This window comes from Monodelphis domestica, chromosome 3 (genome assembly GCF_027887165.1).
Source record: "Monodelphis domestica isolate mMonDom1 chromosome 3, mMonDom1.pri, whole genome shotgun sequence".
Classification (NCBI taxonomy): Eukaryota; Metazoa; Chordata; class Mammalia; order Didelphimorphia; family Didelphidae; genus Monodelphis; species Monodelphis domestica.
The window spans coordinates 199,576,821-199,600,096 of NC_077229.1; the positions used below are offsets into that span (position 1 = coordinate 199,576,821).

The window sequence follows — 23,276 nt, forward strand, 5'->3', positions numbered from 1 at the left end:
AGTATTTACTGATTTGAACTCTCTGCTGTCCCAAGAACTCTCAAAAATCTTCTCCAGCACCACAATTCAAAAGTGTAAATTCTGCAGAACTTGGTTTTCCTTAGAGTCCAACAACTTTCACAGTCATACATTACTATGGGAAAAAACATAGCTTTCACTATATGGATCTTTGTTGGCAAGGCAATGTCTCTGCTTTTTAGTATGCTGTCCAGATTTGCCATTGCTTTCCTTTGAAGCGCAATCATCTCTTTTAATTTTATTGCTGCAGTCACTGTATGCAGTGATCTTCAAGACCAAGAATATAAAATCTGACACTACTTCTATTTCTTTTCCTATTTTCCAGGAAGTGGTGGGATCAGTTGTCATGATATTAGTTTGTCTATTTTTTAAATGTTAAATGTAAAGCTTAACATTAAAATTTCAAGGCTCATTTCTTAATTCGTCTTCACTTTCTGCCATCAGAATGATTTTGTCTGCATATCTGAGATTATTGATTTTTTTTCTTGGCCACCTAAAACTTGACTTTTGATTCATCCAGTTTCTGTCTTTCTGACAGGTTTTTTCAAGTGCTATGTAAGAACCCTTAGCACTCTATTATAAATGAGAATGCTAAATTCAGTCTGGGCTTCATAGTGACTAAAGATCTGGAATAAGAAAACATAGGTAATTGACATTTTCTGGGTTTTGTTCTTCCCTTAACAATTGGTCACACAACCTGCCAGGAGGCTTTTTGTATAGTGTAGGGATGGGAGGTATTAAAACAAAATTTTCACTTAGGTAGCAGAAGAAATGGATCAACTATTTAATCCTTCTACATCTTAGTTCCTTTACTTGTAAAATGGGGGTGTTAATACATTCCCCACCTACTTTCACAATATTTTTATGAGAATCAAATAAGATGATATATGTGATATATACACTTAAAACTATAAATTGGTATACAAATGAAAAGTATCATCTTAAAATAAAGGTAAATTCTACAAGATTAGTCAATCTTTTATTATTATTATTACTGAAAATAATTACTGATAATTATGTTGTTATTGTTGAGAACAATAGCTAACATATATAGAGCCCTTTGTGATTTGCAAAGTGTTTTACACATTATTTCAATTGATGGGAATTCATAGAGGTATCATGGTATAGAAGATTTTATGGACCCATGGGGATTCTATATTTAGAGATGAACTTGAAGTCAATAACACTGGAGTTACAAGTATGATTCTGATACTTACTAGCTGTATAGTTCTGGACAAGCAACTTAATTAATATGTTCCTTGTTCAACTCCTTAGGACTAACCTACTAAGTTATTAAGGGGTCGCAATCCACCTAGCTGAAGGGAGTTCCCACACCAGAAAATGCCTTTATTGATCACATCACAGATCCTTTATGTTTTCACATAATAATAATTCACATTTATTATTTGATGTACCAAGACCACCATTACCCAGATATTGATTCCTTCCCCACAAGGCAAATTAAATACATAAACCCTTAATAGATTACCTCCAGAACAATAGCCAATATAGAAAAAAACACAAGAACCAGAGACAGAACACCTGGCTTTTAATCCCCTTTTCTGACATTTACTGTGTGGTCCTATCAGTAAGTTACTTTTGTACTTTGTGAGTTTTAATTTCCTCTTCTCTAAAATGAGGATAATGATACTTGACACTAAATAGTTCAGTGACTTCTTGTGAAAAAATGTCTTCTAAAACTTAAATGATAACATGCATGTGAAACATTATTATTATGTCTGCAAAATCGTTTAAAGTTACAAAAAATTTTACTGTCCAAAATCAGTTTGAAAAAATGTTTGTTTCCAATTCAGTCTCTAATGAAGTGTTACCTTTTAATTTTCTTTTTCAAAATGATGGACAAAGAAAGAAAGGAGTTATAAAATATATACCCTTCCCCAAAACTCTATTTCTTTTCTAGTACCAGCACACTGTTTAAAGAGCTTTGTCAACTGTCAGATCACTCTGACTTTCAGCAGCACCAGCCTAACAACTGAGTTCATTGTCAGTGTCTTAAACAATGTTGAGTTCATACAAAATGTTATCTTTTGGATTATGAAATCATACACTGAAACACAGGTATGTGAAGTGACCTGTATCCATTCAACACACACAAGATTATTATCTGACTAGCAATTAGCTCAAAAGGTAGCCAGAAATTAACTAGTGTCCTGTTAGAGCAGAGACATTTAGAAGCCACTATTCTTCACATTCCTCTCTGTTAGCTGGGTTTTTTTTAACAGCCTATCTCTCTGTCTTATTTTAATGGTTTAAGATGGATGGAATTTTAATTGTACAGATGTATCAGATACTCTGGAAGGAAACCAGATCTATCCCCATTAGAGTTTTGTTGAAGTTTCATGTAACAGGAATGAATGTGAATCAATTATCACATATTTCATTATGACTGGAGAAAACAAACAGTGTCAATATTTGTTTCCAAAGCTCTTTCAGTTTTTGGAAAAACCTTTACAAAGCCATGTAAGGCTAAATAAAAATCCCATGAAGAACATCTTGGAGTTCAGCAAAGATCATAAAATGCTCTAACTCAGAAGTCACAAGGGCTTCAATATCTTAAATATGTTACAATGTGAAAATTTTCCCACTAAATCTTCCCACACTCCTGGAGACCTTCATGGAAAGGAAATTTGGATCTGTTTATTCCTATTTGTAATGACTACCTTCGAATTTAGTCTTGTTACTGCTGAAGTGTAAAGTGTCCATTTGAAAAGAAGGCAGCCTTTTCACACATTGGGATTGCTATATTCTGAGATGTGGGGCAGCAGTATGGCTGGATGCATTTTTGGAGATTAGCATGGAACACATTTTCTACTAAACTGACTAAGCATGTAAAATTAACCACTAGATGTCAGAGGTTCAGCTGCTCAGTAAACATGGGGATGCTTCAGTAGTGATTCCTGCCACCCTAAGGAATGCCTCTCCCCCACATCACCAAGTTTCCTTTTCTTGAGAACAAAGACAGGTCAAAGAATCAAAGTTTGCATGGAATTCAGAAGTCATTTAGTTCTGAACTGAGAACCCTTTTATATAATAAGTAGCCGTTTGGTAGCCTCCATTTATAAAGCATTACCTTCCAAGGCAGTCCATCCTAGTTTGGGTCAGCTCTCCTCATTAACAAGTTTTTCTTTATATCAAGCTAAAAATTCTGTTTTCAGTTCTAGCCATTATGGTAAGGAAGGGAAGTTTCCTGGATAATTAGAAAGATTTGGATTCAGATCCCTCCTAAGATGCTTACCATTGTCCTGGGCAAACCACTTAACCATCTAGGGCCTCAGGTTTTTTGGTGTTTTTTTTTTTGCCTATAAAATGAGGGAGTTGGTGTTGATGGCCTTTCTAAATGTGTGATCCTAGTTCTATCCTCTAAAAGCAAGCATAATAAGCCTAATCACTATTCCACCTACTAGCTCTTCAAAATATTTGAAGACATCTACCATGTTCTCCCTAACTGATCCACATGTAGCATGTTCACCAGTGCCCTCGCCATTTGGGTCTGTTTTTTCTGTATGAATGTTATGAGTACTTGTGCCTTAACTACTTCCTCCTGCTAAATAAATTAAACCACACCACCCAAATGGGAATAGAGTGTGGTATACAGGGATATCAGAGACTGTATCTAGGGAGCCACCAGAAAAGTAAAAATGTTGTGGGTGCTCTCATTAGATTTATATCTCACACCTACATTTCCATTATTATTTGTAATAAGGATGTATAATCTATCAGCCCAGGCCACGGAAATCCATATGTGGCATAGAAACTATAAATCATCTCAATCTCATAGTACTGACATCATAGAATCTCCTCAGAGTCCATCAAATTCACCTGAGCAATAATCCTCTCTACAACATTCTTGACAGTGAACTAGCTTTTGTTAGCTCTAATGAGGAGGAGCCTATAATTTCCCAAGGCAGTATATTCTGTTTAGGTATAGTTCTAATCATTAGAAAAGTTTTCCTTACATGTAACCTAAATCTTCCTTTTTGCAACTTCCAGCCATTGCAATTAGATCTTCCCCCCTGGGGCTAAGTGAGACTAAGCTTTCTTCCAGGTGTTTCTTTTCAGTTCTCTTCAGCTACTTGAAGACAGCCATCATGTCTTCTCCCAAGTTTTCTTTTCTCCATTTCTAAGCATGCCTAGTTCAACTTTATGATGCCCTTAACCTTACTGGTACCCTCATCTAATCATTCTCTAGCCCAATATAGTGTCCTTAACTGAACACAGTTCTCTTCAGACAGGGATGTTGAGAGACTTAAATGAAATAATGGACATAAAGCACTTTGCAAACCTTACAGTGCTAAATAAATATTTATTCTTCTTCATTATTATTAATTATTGCTTATAGTCACTAGGTTTCCAGTCTTCTAGTCTTATTATGATTTCATTCCTTGAGCTTTATACTGGATTCCTGCTGAGCTCAAGCAATATTTTTAGAGCAAAAACTGGCAAATGTTTAACGACCAGACTCTCAGGGGAAAAATGTATTCATACTCACTTCTAAGTTTAATCTGTATTATTAACACTATTATGTAATGAGGACTCTCCTCTACATATAGAATAAGGGGGTATCATTATATGATTTGACTTTAATTCTTGTCAGGAAAGAAAGCAGCTGATTGAAACCAGAAGCTTGACTATACTGCTCTCCGCTGAGAGTCCTCAAGTATTGGATTAGAGTTATATGTATCTGCTCCCTTAAATATTATTATTATTCTAGAGAATGTGTTTTTCAGATTCAAGTTAAATTTCTAATCACTGATTATTAATGGGATAATAAGGTTCTCAAGATCTCTAACCAAGGCTTGACTTCCTTCTCACCAAATACTTCCACACTGAACACACCTACAACAACTAGCAAAGAAACTCATTTCAAGTCAATGACAAAATAGAAATCAGAAAAAGGATACATAGGATAGGAGAATACATACCAGCTAGAACCAGAAGTGTCTGAAACAACTGGGAGGCTCAGAGACAAAGGAGACAAAGAGATTGAAGCAACTGGAGCTCTCCTCTCTCTTGCTCAAGTCAACTTCTCTTTACCTCCTCAAGTAGGCAATGGAGCATCCATCTCCATCTATGATGACAGTCTCATACCAGTGGCCTTTGGGATTCAGGTTATACTTAAGGCTAAGCAGTCAACAAAATGATAAATGAAGCCCTGATTTATATTTTATTTCCAGTTTCTGAATTCTAAATGTTCACACTGAAAATTTAACACTTTATTTTTTAACAATAGCATGTTATAACTAGTCTAGCACACCCCTGGTTTCTGGTATTCTCTAAGACTCTAGGACTTTCACTTCCCAAATTCTAGACTTTCTGCTTCTCAATGCAGTCTAAAATCATGCTGACTTTTTTTGGTTGTGTCTTTCAGTCAAATTAACCTCAATTTCCTCAGTCTCATTTTCCACAAAAACAAGACAACAACAACAAAACCCCCACATAGTCAACTTCTCTTATCTTTTCCTTCTGAAGTTGACTTACTTTGAACCCATGTGAGATTTTATATTTACTTTTGTTTGTGTCATTGGTTTGAATCCAGCAACCCTGAGGTATATCTTGTTTCTAGAACCCAGAACCAAATGATCTGCTTGATAAATAGAAAAATGTTAATCTGTTTAGTTTTTCATAGGAGCTTGTGATTTTCCTCAAATACCAGTTCTAGTATTTTTCTCCTATGAGTGACTCATAAGTTTATAAGGGTTTTAGAAATGTGTGAATAGCATTTAGTGGCCCTTAATATTTACCATTCTGAAAACTATATATTTCCACCAAGCCTTAAGGAACCAAGAACATTTTTAAAAATTTAATACAGGGTAGATAAGGGATATCTAATAATCTGAAAGTAGATAAGATAAGGGATAATTACACTTGGAAACTTAGGAACTTAATTTCATCTGGGCATATATTCAGGCTAATGTTGGAAGCTTCCCCCTTACCAATTTGTTACATTTTTATGTGCCCCAGAAAAACTTTGGGCCCCTTTTATTTAAAATATATGGAAATGATCTTGAGATGTCTACAAGTAGTCTCTGATAACTTAAACTTTGTGTTTGATTATTTTTAAACTTTATAAATTATAATTTAAAAAAGAATAAATGATTTTATTTTTCTAGTTAGGTTTTATATATTTTTTTATTCTGTGAGTCTAGGGAGTCTAGACCTGTTATACTGTTGGTGAAGGGAAATGTTATTGAAGAAGCTCCCTCTCCTGATGCAGATCTACAGCTATCCCGCAATTTATAAACTTAGAGAGTTGTTTGTGATACTGAACTCCTAAGTTTCATGATTTGTCCAGAGCCACAGAGCCAGTATGGATGTATCTCCTATGGACCTTTCATATGTCTTTCTGATACCAAGACCAGCTCTCTTTCCACTATGCCAACATATGTAAAACTTCTTCTGTGAAGTTATAAAAATTAAAATATATCTTAGAATTAAATTGTTTTTACAAAAGCACTTAGCATATTATAGCTAGGTAGGTAGCTGAAGAAAGGTTTCATCTAACTTAAGACTATAATTGTTCTTGTGAGCCCATTTTAGGCTCTTCAGCTATCTTCAGACAGAACTGCACATAATCCATCCCAGAGAGAAGAATGACTCATATTTTGAAAACTTCAGAAAAAGGAATCCCCTACTTTTACTAAATTACCACTGCAATATTTAGCTTATCTCACTAGCAGGAAATCTAGTTCAGAGCCCACCTTATACTCATTTATAGAGTTTTATTCTGACCAGAAGTTCTTAGCCTGAAGTTGATATGCCAAAGATAGATATCAGTGGGGGTCATAAACATGGATGAGAAAAATTGAATACTTATTTTCACTAATCTTTTATTGAAATTTAACATATCCTTTCATTCTGAATGTAGACAATAAACATGGTTTCAAGTGGGAATCCACAGGCTGTGCCAGGCTGCTTAAATGGTCCATGAAGCAAAAAAATAACTCCTTGTTTAGATCCTTCATTTGCCCTTACCATCTTCTTCTCTGAATCTTATTTATAAGTATGCTTCTTATCCTTATTAGATTACAAACTCCCTAAGGGATTAGACTATGCTATTTTTCATCTTTATAGCCTCAGTGACTGGCATAATGCCTTGGTGCTTCATAACTGTTTATTAAATGGAATTGAACCTAAATTCCTCATTCTGGTGTTTAAGTTCATTTCTTCTTTTTCCTACCTAGTTCATCTTCATGTAAGAGTATTTGTAATCCAGGAAGGAAGAGCTTGGAGCGAAAGGAAAAAGTCATTGTGAAGGAAATGTAATAGTTAATTCCCACCAACACTAGGTCTCATATAATTTCCTCAACCATTCCTATCCTTCTAAATACAAATATTTGGATTCTTAGGGATAAAAGTGGGAGAGGGGAAAGATAATGAAAGAAGGCAAGATGGATGCACCCTCTGAGTGACTACACATGTTTCTAAGTGAGAGAGCAGAATTAAAGCAAGGGAAGAACTGTATTTCCCTATCACCCATTCATATCAAGCACTTCTCAAGAACCATTCCAAATCTACCATATTGAGAATAATCAAAGCAATTTTAACTTCTCATCCAAAGGGTTTAAGTGTTAGAGGCACCAATTTTTTCCACAGAGGTAGAGTATTTCCACACTAAAATTAATTAGGGTAGTCCATCGCTTGAGAAAACCTAGTAGTAATGCAGGGCCCCAAATGTTGGGAAGGACCCAATAACATTATAAAAAAGTTTTATCATAAAGGAACAAATGCCAGCTTTGGCCAGGCCCATAACAACTCTACTGCAAATCCTAGAATTCTAAAATATACTCTTTGGTTCAGAATAACAAAAGTTTTTATAGTGGGAACACTTGCTGAGGAACCATTTGAGGTCTTTCTCAAATAGAATGACTAACAATGCATTTTAACTTGCTATATATTTTTCAATGTTGGGAGAGAGGAGGACTATAGTTAACTTGTCAAAATCAAATCAGTTGCACATAATTTTTGGTACTGCAAATAACTTCTCTAGATTCTGGGTTTCGAATGGCAAATTTTAAATCTTATATTTGTTCTTAGGACATGGGAGGTCCAAGAAATATTTGGATGTTCTCCTCAACCCTTGCCTCCTCCTTTTCCCCCAATAGGCACCAAGCTTGTCAGATTTTATTTACCTTGAAAGAACAAACCGGGCAAACATTCAACCACTGTGACCAGCAGCATCCGCTTCCCATTAGCACTTGTGTGCCTTCAAACTCCTGAGAATTTGCAACCATAATGAAAAGTTAGAGCTAATTTTAAAAAATGTGGTGCTTTGGCAAGGATTCTCTTTTCTTTCAATGGGTTAAGGCACAGGCACATATTCTTTAATGTCAGTGTTGATAAAGATTAAGATGGAATGGCTATTTTTAAAAATCTCTCTTTAAATTTAAAAAAGTTCTTATTTAAATGGAACTTTCTGGTAGTAGTTTTGCAACCTGTAATAAACTCATTGGAGCCAGAAGAAATAGATACTGTATGTCCTCAGAGGCTTCCTTGGGTCAGTAGCCTGGAAAAATTTATTCAAAGGGTTAACTGTGTTCAAACCTTATTTATATTTGTGTGATTATAGATGTGAAGGATGCAGCTCTTGTACTCACTCCAGGTTTGGAGAAGATTAGCTGTTCTAAATAGGAATGGAAGAATGGCCCAGAAGAATTGGGAAAAGAATGCGTAGCATGAGCAGTAGGATTTTTTTTTTTTTCTGTGTGTGGTTGTATAGAGGCGGAAAAGGATGAAATGTGGTTTAAAAATTAAATGCAGACTAACTGCTCCTCTCCTCTGAGTACTACCCAGAAAACATTTAATACAGGAGATGCTGCTGATCATTGACCACATTCCTCCCACCATTCAGTAGGAATTTTCAGAATTTGTAAAATAAGCTAAGACATAATTGTTGTCTCCAAGGCTATTTATCTTTTTCAGCTGTTGCAGCTGAATACTTGCCTTCTTACTCTCTCTCTCTCTCTCTCTGTCTCTCTCTCTGTGTGTGTGTCTCTGTCTCTGTCTCTGTCTCTGTTTCTCTCTCTCTCTCTCTATCTATCTATCTCTCTGTCTCTCTAGCTGTCTCTCTCTGTCTCTCTCTCCCTCTCTTTAAGTGCTGGGCTCAGGAAAACAGCCTAATTATCTTGAATTGTCTACAAAGTTTTTTTAAGGATTTAAACAATAATAGCAGCTCATTTTATAGAAATAATGGATAAATGAATCTGATTTTGAAAAATGTGTCTCTTCTTTTCCTAACTCCACAAATTGCACCTGCAATAAGAGATCAGTTATTTGCCCATTCATTCAAGAAATGTTTAATGACTGTATTCTATACTCCAAACCAAAACTGTTAAGCTTAAAATTTTGAAGCCAGTTTTACCCATTTACATACCCAAGTCTTCAAATCAGGTAGACTTTTCTTTAAAAATAGGTGCTAGTATTTAATGGAAATAACATGTAAATTCAAGTTTTCTGAAGCCAGAAGAAATTAAGGATTAAAAATATCTTGTTAATTTTTATTTTTAAGTGACAATCATTTTTATTAGTCTGCCTCTTCTACTACATCCCTATTTAACAATTTTAAAAGGGTGAGAACCCTCAAAGTATTCAGCAAAACAAACTCCCATATTAGCCATGTGTGTAAAAATGTATATTTAAGAGTTTTAAATTCATCATCTCTCCAACATAGAGTGATTGTTTTATCTTTTATTTTTTGGGCTCACAGTTTAACCTTGTGTTGATAAGATTTCTAAAATCTTTCAAAGTTATTTCTGTCTATAATGTTCTCATTGTAAAAGTTGTTCTCTTCACTTGTCTGCATCATTTTATGTCTTCCCACTTTTGCTTTGGAATTGTCCATTTTATAAATTTCTAAATAGTAATAGAAATTGCTTTTCTAAATGTTCTGTTTGTTTAGCCATTCTCAAGTAGGAGGATTACCTCTTAGTGTCTAAGTTTTGTTTGCCATGAAAGGAGCTACTACAAATATTTCTATATCTATAGGTGATTTTCCTTTTTCTTTGATTTCTTTGAGCCATATACTCTATTTTGGTGAAAGGATATACACAATTTGGCAACTTTCTAGGCATATTTCCAAACTGATTTTCAGAGCGACTGCACTAATTCACAGTTCCACCAATAGTATGCTAGTAGGGTGCTTGCTTTTTTATAGTCCTTCCTACATTTGTCATATTCCTTTTCTTACATTTTTGCTAGTCTGATATGTGAGGTAGAATCTCAAAGCTGTTATAATATATATTTCTCTATTATATTAGAGCAGAGATGTCAAACTCACTGGCTGGCCCCAAATAGCAAAACTCAAGAGAGGCCAAACCAGATTAAAATGCTAATAGGAAATGATTAATAAAATAAAATATAATACAACATAGATAGTGTTAATTTATGATTTTCTAAGTCAGTATGCTGACAGCAGGAATCTGTTACTATTTAGAACATTTTAGATTCAAAGCATTTCTTCATATGATTGTTCATAGCTTGGTTTTCTTCCTTTGAAAAATCCTATTCATATCCTTTGACTATCCTTTGGGGAATTGTTTTTAATCTTACATCTTTTAATCAGTTTCTTACTTATTTTAGAAATGAGGTCTTTATTAGAGAAAATGATACTTTACTGCAAGGATTTTTCCCAGTTGTTTCTTTTCTAATTTTTACTATATTATATTAATTTATCCAAAACCTTTAAATTTTATATAATTAAAACTGTCCATTTTATCTTATGTGATCCTTTCCATCACTTATTTAGTCATCAACTCATCCCTTAACCATACATCTGGAGAGTAATTTCTTCATTCTCAAATTTGCTGATGATATGACTTTTTATATCCCAGGCCATTTTAAGTTTACCTTGGTACATGGTATCAGGTGTTGGTCTAAGCCTAATTTCTTCCAGACTCCTGTCCAATTTTCCCAAAAGTTGTTGTCAAATAGGAGACTTCTTCCCAATTACTTAAATCTTTGGGTTAACATGCTACTCTCTCTATATAACAGGCACTTGGGGAAAGGTGTTGGACTTTTTAAGACTGCTAACATCTGTTTCTGAACCAGTTATAAATAATATCTTCATGCCCTGAAAGAATAAATGCTCTTCCTTCCTAATGGGGCTAATGTCTTCTAAGAGATGATAAAATAGCCTCAAAGATGATAAAAATCTTATGGTCAGGGGGCAGCTGGGTAGCTTGGTGGATTGAGAGTCAGACCTAGAGATGGGAGGTCCTAGGTTCAAATTTGGCCTCAGACACTTCCCAGCTGTGTGACCCTGAGCAAATCACTTAACCCCAATGCCTAGCCCTTGACACTCTTTTGCCTTGGAGCCAATACACAGTATTGACTCCAAGATGGAAGGTAAGGGTTTAAAAAAAATCTTATGATCCCTTAACACAGCAATAAAGTAGTGCATACTACTACTGTTGCAATAATCCCCAAATCTAAAAAGATGAGTTCTCTAAATTAGTAGATTTTAACTTCCATCCCATACCTAGTTTCCAGGTTCCTTAAACTCTAGGTCCGCCCAAAGTAAGACAGACCTGATGACTGTGATGCAGACACAGGCATCCAGAAGAAGGGAAAGGGGAAGAATGTGGTTGGTGATTAGGAGTTATTGAATTGGTAATATTGGAGGACAAAGTCTGGAGGATATGGGAAGGCAATAAGAAATGTTGGGGTAGTGAGAAAGAATATTTGGGAAGGAAGGGTCAAGGAGGGTTCTTGGCACACATGAAGATCTTGTTGTCATAGCAACTGGTTGCCATATCTGCTCTTCCAAAAGTATCCATAGTAATGATCCCCATGTTAGGGCAAATTCATTTTTCCCCAGGGAGAAGCTTTCTCAGTGGGAAGTTTCTGATTTACCAGTTAACAGAACTAAGATGAGGATTAATGGGAACATTGTGTGATGGGTATGCTTGCATCCCTGCATTAACGCCTCCATTCATAGTATTATTTTCTGCTGTTTCAGCTTAATAAGTATTTATTGAGTTTGAATGTGAATTTCAGCAACTGTAAAATGGGTTTTGCATATGCAGCAAAGGGTATAATCTGGCTTAATTGATTTAAAACTTCACTGTTTTGAATATAACTTTTTCCTTATGAAATTCACATTGATTTTCCCTTCCACATTTTTATTTGTTTGTTAAACCTTTCTAATTTCTTGTGTATGATGTATGCTGACCATTGATAGCCTCTACAACATGTAAGCTACATTAGTGGTAATTATATCATGAGAAGGAATTTGAATTGTGAATGAAAATGTTTTTGAATTTAGATTCTTAGCATTAATACATTTTTACAGAGGCAAATTTTCATTTAACAAATGGTCATGAGATAGAGGGGTAACACCTATATTCAAAGCATTGTATCAGTGTGTAGGCAGACATTTAGAAAATGTACCCTTAAACCAAATTATTTCCAAATTTGTGTTATTTTTTTTCTTTCCATTCACTTTGGTCAGGAGTGACAAATGATCCATATGCTTTGAATATTTAAGTGGAATTATTATGTTGTGAAATTACGAGGTAGGAAAGGATTTTCAGAGAACCCTGGGCAATCCTACAAATGCCATTATTATAGAAATCATTCCACACATATGCATGCTTTCAAAGAAAAAAAATTTACCAATGGATGAAATTACAGATGCTCCTTCACTTCTAAGGAATAAAGAGCTAGGTTTATAGAAAGGCATATTTTCTTCTCAAGAACATACTACCTGTCATTATATGTGTATGGTGATCTGGATGCCAGATGCCATTTCAAAGTTTAATAGGCATTGAGAAAGATTAATAATATTACCTTTCTTTCTGCATCAAACAGATAAAGAAAATAATAATAGTTTTTGGTAATATTTGAATGAAAGCTTCATCTGCTTCTTCCTTAGGGTTTAGTCTCTATAGCCATGGTATCATATTCTTGATATCTTACTAAATGAGGGCAGCTAGGTAGTACAGTGGCTAGAATACCAAGTCAAGAGTCAATAAGACTAGTCTTCCTAAGTTCAAATCCAGTTTTAGACATTTAACTACCTGTGTGACTCCAGGCAAGTCACTTAACCCTGTGTGCCTCAGTTTCCCCATCTGTATAGCAAATCACTCTAGTATCTATGGCAAGAAAACCCTAAATGGGATCACAAAGAGCCAGATCAGACTGAACAAGAGATTTTGAGAAAAAAAATTGAAGAGGAATAAATAACTTAAAAGAGAAGATGACAAAATATGATCCAAGAAATGACTTCCTGATAATAATAGAGCAAACAGAATTCAATGATTCAATCAGATAAAAAAATGAGAACAAAGACAAAAAGCTAAAAAATAATACAATTCTATGAAATATCTACTATCCAAAACAATTGACCTGGAAAAAAGTCAAGACTAGAAAAAATTTTAAATGATAAGATTCTCATGACCAAATAAATATCTGGATTCTTTATTCCAAAGATTCATTAAGGAATCTACAATATGATGATTTATTTGAATTAATGGACAAAGTTAAATAATCCACTGGTCACCTACTGAAATTGGAAACTGAAAACATTTGAGAATAGTTAAAATCTAAAGTTCAAGGACAAAGGAAAAATACTGCCAACAGAGAAAGGATGAGTTCAAGTACCAATATAATATAGCCAATATAAAACATGAATATGCTATAACTACTCTAGGTTTAGGGATATTATATACCAAAAGGCAAAAGTAAAAGGCACACAACACAAAGTAACACCATGGAAAAATGAGTATAATTTTACAAAGAAAAAGTAAAATCTTTGAAACACTCAGAAGATAGAAAAAACTTGAATGGGTACATATATATATACAAGTAGAAGGCACATATTAAGATCAAATGCTCACATTGTAAGTGGGATAGAAGAGCCAAGTGTATCTTCAGAATGTCACTGTCTTCAAGGGTCATAAAAGAAATTTAAAAAGAAAAACATTGGGCCTAGTGGTGGTTTTGTGCTGATTTATTGGCTTTAAAAGAAGAAAGAAAAACAAATAGCAAATAAATGTATTTCTGACTTTATGTAGTTTGCCACTAATGTCTTACCTTCGACCATTCCTCAAACCTGGGGAATATTCACCCTGGAATGCACCTCTGCCATGGTAGCTCCCTTCTCCCATTGGCAAGTTCATTCAGGGTCTCCTTTTTGGGAACAGACTCAAACTGACCAAGCTTCATTATCCTATTGTCTGTGCTTCTAACTCTATGGACTTTAATACCATATACCCAATCTCAGTTCCTACTTCTCATATCCCTTTTATGTTCCTGTTAAAATAAGGGCTCTTTGAAGAAAGGAACTATCTTTTTGCTTGTTTTTGCATTCCCATTGATAGGAAATAGATGCGACTGGGGATAGGAAAAAAGTATTTGTTTAAAGGAGGAACTTAGACTTTTGGGAGAAATACTTACAAGACAAATGTCAACTATGGGAGATAAATTCTAAAGCAGTGATTATGATCCTAATTGAATGAAGAGAGGAAAGACTGAGGAGTAGGAACACACCATTTCAATTATAGACTGTCCATAGGTTAATACCATTTCTTCTCTTTGTCTTCTTTCTTTTTCTTTCTAAAGAAGGGTTTAAAAAGGCACAATTATGATAATATATTAGAGGGAAACACAATACCATAATCATAACTGTAAATAGAAGAGGGAAGCAAAATGGATTTAAAAACAGAATCCAATAATATATTGTTTATGACATTTGAAACTGAAAGAGCCATATAAAGTTAAAATGAAGTACTGGAACACAATTTATTCTGCCTAAGAAAAATTCAAAAGATTAGGAACATCAAATCATGAGTTTACTCAAAGCAACTGTAAAAATAAACCTAACCTGGGAGAAATAGAGATAAATAGAAAGGCTAAATTAAGCTTAAAAATACAGATAATGAAATGATCTCAGTACTTAATATATATGAATTGAATGGTAAATCATCTAAATATTTAAATGAAATGCTAATTGAGCTATATGGGGAAATAGACAATAAAACTATAATAGTTGGTGACTTCAGTATACACTTCATAGAACTAGACAAATCCAACAAAAAGATAAAAAAAAGAAAAGACCAATAGAATTATAGAAAAGTTAGATATAACATCTCTGGCAAGTACTAAATTGAAATTAAGAGGTGAATATATATTTCAGACATATTCATGGTATCTTTACAAAAATTGATCATCTGCTAAGATATAGAGATACATTTAGAAAAGCAGAAATATCAAATATATCCTTTACTTCCCCCAACTAAAGGAATACAATAAGTAAAAGGCCTTTGAAGAAAATATTTGAATTTAGGAGACTAAATAATATTAATTCTAAAGAATTTGTGGGCAAAAATGTATATATCTAAGCACTTTCATAAACAAAAGAGGAAGAACAGGTCAATGAATTGAACTTGTGACTAAAAAGAAATGTATCAGAATATCTCAAATAAACACAATAATAGAACTTCTGAAAATTGATGAGATAAAAATTGAAAATAAAAAGTATTAAATTGATAAATAGACAAAGTTTTATCTAGTTTTATTAAAGTATATTGGATATGGTGTTAGCCTTAGAATTCTGAAGACCTGGGTTCAGTACTACTTCTGACATATATCAGCTGTTTGATCATGTGAAAATAAATATGCAGTATTCCAGACAACTCTCTAAGCCTATAAATCCCAAAGAAGTTAGAGTTCCTGATCTATAATGGAGCATGAAGTTTTCACAAGAGGAGTTTATTGCATGGATGAACATACAGCCTAATCTTATTCCCCTCTTCCTAAAATAAAAAAAGTCATATATAAAAAACAACAGAACTCCTTTGTAAAAATTTCCTTCCTGTAGCATAGATTTGATAATACTACAAACCAAATAAAATTTCTTTTTATATAGATATGTCTAATAAATTTATCACTATAACATGGACAATCTGCAATATAGATATTGTTCTTGATCTTTATGTCATTATTAAAGCAGGATAATGTCATTATTGTTGAGGAAGGAAGAAGAGGGGAAGGAAAGGGGAAGATGAAGAAAGAAAAAGGGAAAATACTACGTGTTGCTAAATTTTTACTTGCTACTACTTCTGTTAAAAATTCAGAAGGTAGCAGGGACTTTGATAGTTCATCTCGTCATTCTTCAACTCTGATCAGATTCATGTCAAATCATGCTAGCCAAATAATATTTTAAAAATCTCAAAAAAGGAGATTCCACAGCCTCCCTTACTACCCTTTTACAAGTACTCTCCAATTAAAGAGTACCCAGTCTATTGATGTGAATGTCTAGTACACATAGGTCATGATGAGTGTAAATAATGAACCCAATTAAGTAATTTATATTCAAATTCATACTATTTGAAGTTATAATTATGTAAAATATCACAATTGGTTCTAACTCAATGGAAACGTGACTGCAAAATTCAAATAATGTAACCATTTGGGGATTCATTATTCATACTAATTGAGATTTAGATGAAAATAAATAAATAACTGATTTCCTATATCCTTCCTCTTCATGCCCTTTGTCCAGGCATCAGCCTAAGTGTTTTGGACTAGTGACTCCACCTAGTGGTCAATACATGGACTTTGTCTTCTCCAACTATCTCTTCCCTACCACCTCCTTTCTCTTTAGCCTAATCTGGCACATGCATCTCTCCTTTTCCTCTTTGGCTTCTACCACTCTCCAGTCTCCAGCAATCAAACCCACATAAATGCTATTTAATGTTCTTCCTTTTTTCTTCTCTTTTCTAACCCTTATCTGCTCACCTCTCCTTTATTCTCCCATTACTTTTATGAGCCAATAGTGTCTAGTAAGCACAAAAGCAATGCTAATGGCATTCTTAAGGTAAGAATACAGTAATCTAAAATTTTCTAAGTAAATTAGAACCAATATCAACTTTTAAAACCATTGTAAGAACGAGATTTCCTTTAGAAGCTCCATAAAAGTGTTTATATGGTTTTTTTATGCTCCTTCAGTTAAACTTGCTTTTCTCCCAAATAAGCAATCAAGATAGACAAATATTTATATCACCTTTACCTAGTGGGCATTGAAAAGATATTTATTAAGTTTATCTGATTGATAATATTTCATGAGCTATTTTTTAAAGTTCTAAGAGCCATAATTTCATTGAATCCTCCACTGAGAGATAAACATTTTTCTGTGCTACATTAGATATTTATCATGAATTATAATGGCCAAAAATAGTGCATTGCCTGGCGGCCAATCCTTTGGTGATGAGCCTTGACAAATTTAATTTTTTTAATCCTCAGACAATAGATAGAAATCTTTCCAGATAGCAGGACATACCAGTTGTTCTCTACCTGCATGGGCTTCCAAAACTCAAGATGTCAGAAATTCTCTAACTTAAAAATACTACTCCACTCAGAAATTTCACTAACTAAACCAGATTGCAATTGAGATTTTTAATTTGGCAGTGAACATAGCACATCAATTGTTGATTAATAAATGACTAGCTAAATTCAACTGCTATCCATCTAGTATCAAGCCAGAATAACTATTTATACATTATTGCTATTTCCTCTTGTACTATTCTTAGATAAGTAAATTTGTTAAAAGTTCCAGCAGTTGGCGACAAAGGGAGAAATTATTATTTAATACTTCTCATCTAGGTTTTCAAAGGCCATTTTTTCTGTGCTTTATGTTTTTGCTTTAGTATAAGTTGTCTGTTTCAGGAGCTTTGCATCTTAATTTATAACTCAAATAAGGGTCTCTCTTGGTCATTCGTTGGGTGTCATTACAACCAAGTACGCCTACAACTATTGATATTTTCTGATTTAAAATATTGTGCATTAAAATGGAAGACAAATACCAGATACTTTTTCAAAAAATTTAAAATTTTGAGAAATCTTTTTCTCTCCAGATCATCAAAAATCATTATTCCACAAAGATTATAAGCTTATTAAGGGCAAGGAATGTATGTAGAAGAAGCTAAGTTGCTTGGAGTAGCCTTGGATGAGGAAGATCTAAATTTAAGACCTGGTTCAGACACTTACTAGTGATGTGACCCTGAACAAATCATTTAACCTCTTTTTGCTTTAGTTTCCTCATTTATAAAATGGTGATAGCATTTACGTCCCAGGGTTGTTGAAGGTATCAAATGAAATTATTGCAAATTTGTAAGACCATAATAAATAAATGTGAAGCTCCCAACTCAGTGGATATTCTTTTTTTTATTTTAATTTTATTTTGTCAATTTAGAACATTATTCTTTGGTTACAAGAATCATATTCTTTCCCTCCCTCCTCTCCCCCCACCCTTCCCAGAGCCGACGCACAATTCCACATCAGTGGATATTCTAATTGCAGCAGAAGTAGCTATTGCAAAAGTGAAGATGTGAACTTCAAAGATGTTAATAAAGAGAAATTTTAAAATTTATTGAAACATCAGCATTCATTTTTTCAGTCCTTACCTTTCATCTTAGAATCAATACTATGTATTGGTTCCAAGGCAGAAAATCAGTTAGGGCTTGGAAACTGGGCTGAAGAGACTTCCCCAGGGTCATATCTCTAGAAGTACTTGAGGTTAAATTTGAACCCAGGACTTCCAGTCTTTTGGCCTGGCTTTCAATCCACTGAGCCACCTAGCTGCCCCCACTATTCACTTCTGATAGTGTTTTAGATTTCACCTGGTAAGGCACTAATATAAATAATGCTCTACAAATCTTAAAGTGCTAGATAAATATTCACCACAATATGAGTATTTAAGTTTGTATCCTTTGTGATTAGTATGTGTATCCTACATAGCTGCTGCTTAATAAAATAAATGTTTGTTAAATGCGCGCTCAACAGGGTCAAGAGAAATTCAGTTATTTGGAACTCAAGACCAATTTCTACATAGAAGCAATGTTATGAGTGGTGGGTAGGTTCCCTAGCCTTTTAAGCTCATATTGTCACTGAAATATTATTCATTTGCAAAAAACAATGCTTCCTTCAATACTTCAAGGATCTATAAATTGTTAGTGTAGTCACACTATCCATTTACTCAGATCACACCTCTATACATCATAATAGATGAATGTTGAAAAGAAATCATATTAATCAGTTAATTAATCAAACAAAATAGAAAAACAATTCTCCATCCACTCTATTCTAATACCTCAGAGTAATGTGGAGGTGACCCTGGTTTCTTGAAGATTCTGCCAATAGAGGCCAACTTCTGGCAAGTGTTCACAAGCTGGAAAGGCTTCAAGTACAAGCCTGCTGACAGACCATATGTCTATCATCTAAGGATCATCCTAACTATGTCTGAGGAAACTTACCACATGAGGATTGCTGTCAGATGAGAAATTTTACTTTGACCATAGAAGTATATAAGATTTTATTTATAGAAGTGTAAAAGGTTTGCAGTGAGGTTTGGTGGAGTGAAAACTCACATGAAATATTGATATAGAGTGCTCATATTGATGCTTTCTATACCTGATGTCAAATGGAAGTTTTATTCCCAAAACACAGCATAAACAGAAGTTTTCTGTTTATTCCCTCCAATTGTTAGGACTATACAATGCCACCTTTTAAGGCAGTGTTGGAGAGATTCTTCCTCAAATATACGAATAAGGCCCAAATTCCAGGATCAACAGAAGTAGCATAGTCATAATTTGTTTCTAGGGATTGACTTTTTGTTCTGAAAAATTATGTTTTATTTCTTCAAACAAATAAAGTCGATACTGTTTAATCTTACGAACATAGTATTGCTATATAAAAAGGACAGTAACTGTAATTATGTTTAATCCTTATTCCCTCATTTGTCTTTTTAACTCTTCTTCCCATGAATTAACTGCTCCTATTGAGAATTTACAGCTTTTAACCCATATATATGTATGTATTTATTGTATAATCATACTATGTTGGCAGAGAGCTAATTTCAACTAAGAACGAGAAATGTGATGCTTTTCTCTAAGGACACAGAGTCTCTTCATTATGTACAAACTCATGATATTCAGTAAAAAGGATTTTGCCTCACCTTCACTATTGAAGGATTTAGTTTTAAAAAATCAAAACTTCCAGGGCAGTTCCTTGCTTCAGTATACATTTCCTACATTTACATAGCATTTATAGTCCATTACAATGAGAATAGATGTTTAGATACTGAAATATATTTCTTTACCAAAGAAAGATTTAATTAGCTTCAGCATATTTTTCTTTAAAAGACAGAAAAATAGCCTTATGCATTTTAGAGTTAAAATGAATGAGTTTTTGACTTAAACATCAATTAGGCAGAAAATTAAATTTAGCTAGAAAAGCTCATTCCAAATGCATTATTATCAATGTGCTTAATTATAAAGAATATATATGTACATATATATTCATTATGTGTATATATAACTTGTCCCCATATCCACACATAAGTCTTTGGACAAATTTGTAATTGGAAAATTTTAAATGACATAATGTAGAAAAAAATCTATGATTTAGACTAATTTCTATGCTTATTTTTCTCAAGAAAGGACCAAGAATTTCAATGGATTGCACAATTATTCCTTCTAGTTTTGATCACTGCACAAGTGTAAACAGAAGTCTTCATACAGGTTTTAAAAAAAGCAAACTTCTTTTCTCTTACTGGCCTGCTTTTGTCTCTGTCTCTGTAGCAAGGTTGTTTTTGCTTTTCTCTCAAAGGCATTTTATACCTGGCAATGTGTAAAGAAGCTGCTATTGTGTTTGGGAGGAAAACAAAATTTATTGTAGCATCCTTTCCAGAATCATGGTATTAATCCTCCTGCCACCACTCAGAAGATTTCAGCACTTGCCTTACTAATTTGGAGAGTTTTCCAAACTTGCTAGCAGCTGGAGGCAGTAACTGACATTTTTATGTAAGTCACACATTTTCAACTCATTTTCTTCATACTAGCTGGAGAAAGTCCTTTATTGTAGCAGGCAAACAGACATTTTTTTAGATGTTCACTTTGCAATAAACAGTGTACAGTTATAATTTAGCTGCTCCAGCCCACACCCCCAAGGGGGAGAACGTGTAGCTTTCTTTGTTAATAGCTACAGACAATGAAACATTCTCAAAGGACACCCTGAAACAAATACTTAGTATTAAACTCTTCCAGTCCTATGTCCCTTGTAAGCAGAATGAGCAGGAGCTGGAACAACCTAACCTCTAATGTAGACAAATAGCTCACAGAATGACTTTATAAGACACCTAGGCTATGAACTTAAGACTAAAAAACACTTAATAACCTTGGGAAAGGGAAAGTCTATGAAGACTGGGCAAAAGTAAAGTTCTTGGTGAGATAATTATTGCCTTCTATGAGAAGCATAAATAAACAAATGGAGTTGGCAGACAGTTCTTTTCAGATCTGAAAGGGGATATACTATGACCAACCCTGGGCAAGATAAAAGGATATGAATAATTAGAAGAAAAACAAGAGCAATAATGACAAGAGTGAATTATAAGAATTAGTTGGAAAAGAAGAGAGGTGAAGGGAAAATCTGTCTGGCATGTGAGATGAAATAATACATGCACATATATTTTGTTGTTTAGCCATTTTTGTGACCCTAAGGACTTTTGTCCTTGAGGTTTTCTTGGGAAAGATACTGGAGTGGTTTGCCATTTCCTTCTCCACTTTATTTTGCAGATGAAGAAACTGAGACAAGCAGGGTTAAATGATTTGCCCAGCATGACACAGCTAGAAAGTGTCTAAGGCTGGATTTTAACTCAGGAAGGTGTCTTCCTGACTCCAGGTCTAGGGCTTTATCCACTGTCCAACCTAGCTGTTCCCTCTATAGAAACATCCATTGAAATCCTACCCATCATTTAAGGTACAGATTATTTCTCCTTTGTGAAACCTCCTTTCATCCCTTCATCATTTGACCTTTAATACTGTTGTGTTTATAGTCATTCTCTAGCATGCATTGTCTTCCTTACTTGACAGGTTATTGGTGTACAAGTTTTATTACATCAGAGAGCAATAAAGTCCATGAGAACAAGACTTCATCACATACTATTCATTTTTGTAGCCTCCACAGCTCGTAGCATGGTACTCTGTACAAATAGTTTCATTTGAATAAATTCAGCAATTTTTTATTTAATTAAATTGAATCATACTGCCTGTGTAAAGGATAACACTAATCTGAATGTCACACAGGCTGTGAGGAAATTTTCTTGATCTGGATATCCTGTCGAGGTCACTTATTTACAGTTTCATCCTAGAGATCCAGCTGGTGAAAATGATCCAGATGAAACTGAAGCTTGAATGTGCAGGATATCATTACCTATCTACTCTATTATCTGTCTTATCAATCACCATTATGGAACCAGAGTTCATCTAGGTCAATTTACATGCTAATGTTTCAGGATTAAATGCATGTTACTTCCATTATTTTCATTCAAATTTAGAATGCAAGATCTGATTTGTGGTGCTAAAAAAAAAGAAAAGAAAAGAAAAAAGAAAAAAAGAAAAAAAACAATGAACTAACTTGGAAAGGATTGCCCTTTTCTGCCTGGAGATATTATTGTTATAATCAACCAACAATTCTATATAATGAAATTACATCAGTTATTTGAACTATGAATCTGTTCTGGAAAACCTTTTGAGTTTCATTTAACTAACTATGCATTTCTTTTTCCAATTGCAATTTTATTCCACAATTCAGCATCCAAATGAAGATTGTCTTTCAATCTCAAAATGTTATTTTTCCATTTCCCTATTAGAGTCAAGGGAATAGCAAGGCTCAACTAAAGCAGAAGCTGCATATCTTTCTTAGTAAAATTATCCTAAATTGAAATACATTGTCCAATCATTTTGTGAGATGGCAGATGCATTCCAGCTCTGATTCTAGCCAGCTGGGAATATTTTATTGTAAAAACGAGTTTTTATGATTCTGGTGAGTTAGGTTTTCTTTAAAGTTTTCTTCTTGTTTATTTTTTTAAGATTATACTAGAGGGTTTAGAGAACTGGTAGCAGGGTACAAACATTTTTATCTTTGACTCACTAATTCCAATCCAATTCAGTTTGGTAATGATTTGGGAAATAAGCAAATGTGATGTGGTAACTTTCACTGACTTAACAGGTCAATTACTTTAAAGAAAAATGTTTTCCATGAATAGAAAATCTCAAGATCATGCTGGTAGCAGTACATCTTGACTTGCATTTCATTCATATTGTTTCATCTATCCCTTCTCCCCACAAAAAAAAAAAGTATATTTTAGTATAGATAGCTCTTACATAGCATTGTCCCAGCCAGGTCTATTTGAAAATGTCATCGATACACAATATAAAAGCCATCTTTACTCCTAGACAAAACCT

General features: G+C 34.0%; 1 protein-coding gene across 1 annotated transcript in view; it reads left to right on the forward strand.

Annotated features, from left to right (window-relative positions):
• BMP6 (bone morphogenetic protein 6) overlaps positions 1 to 23,276 on the forward strand; it is a 218,013-nt gene that overhangs the window by 107,133 nt on the left and 87,604 nt on the right. The window lies entirely within an intron of this gene.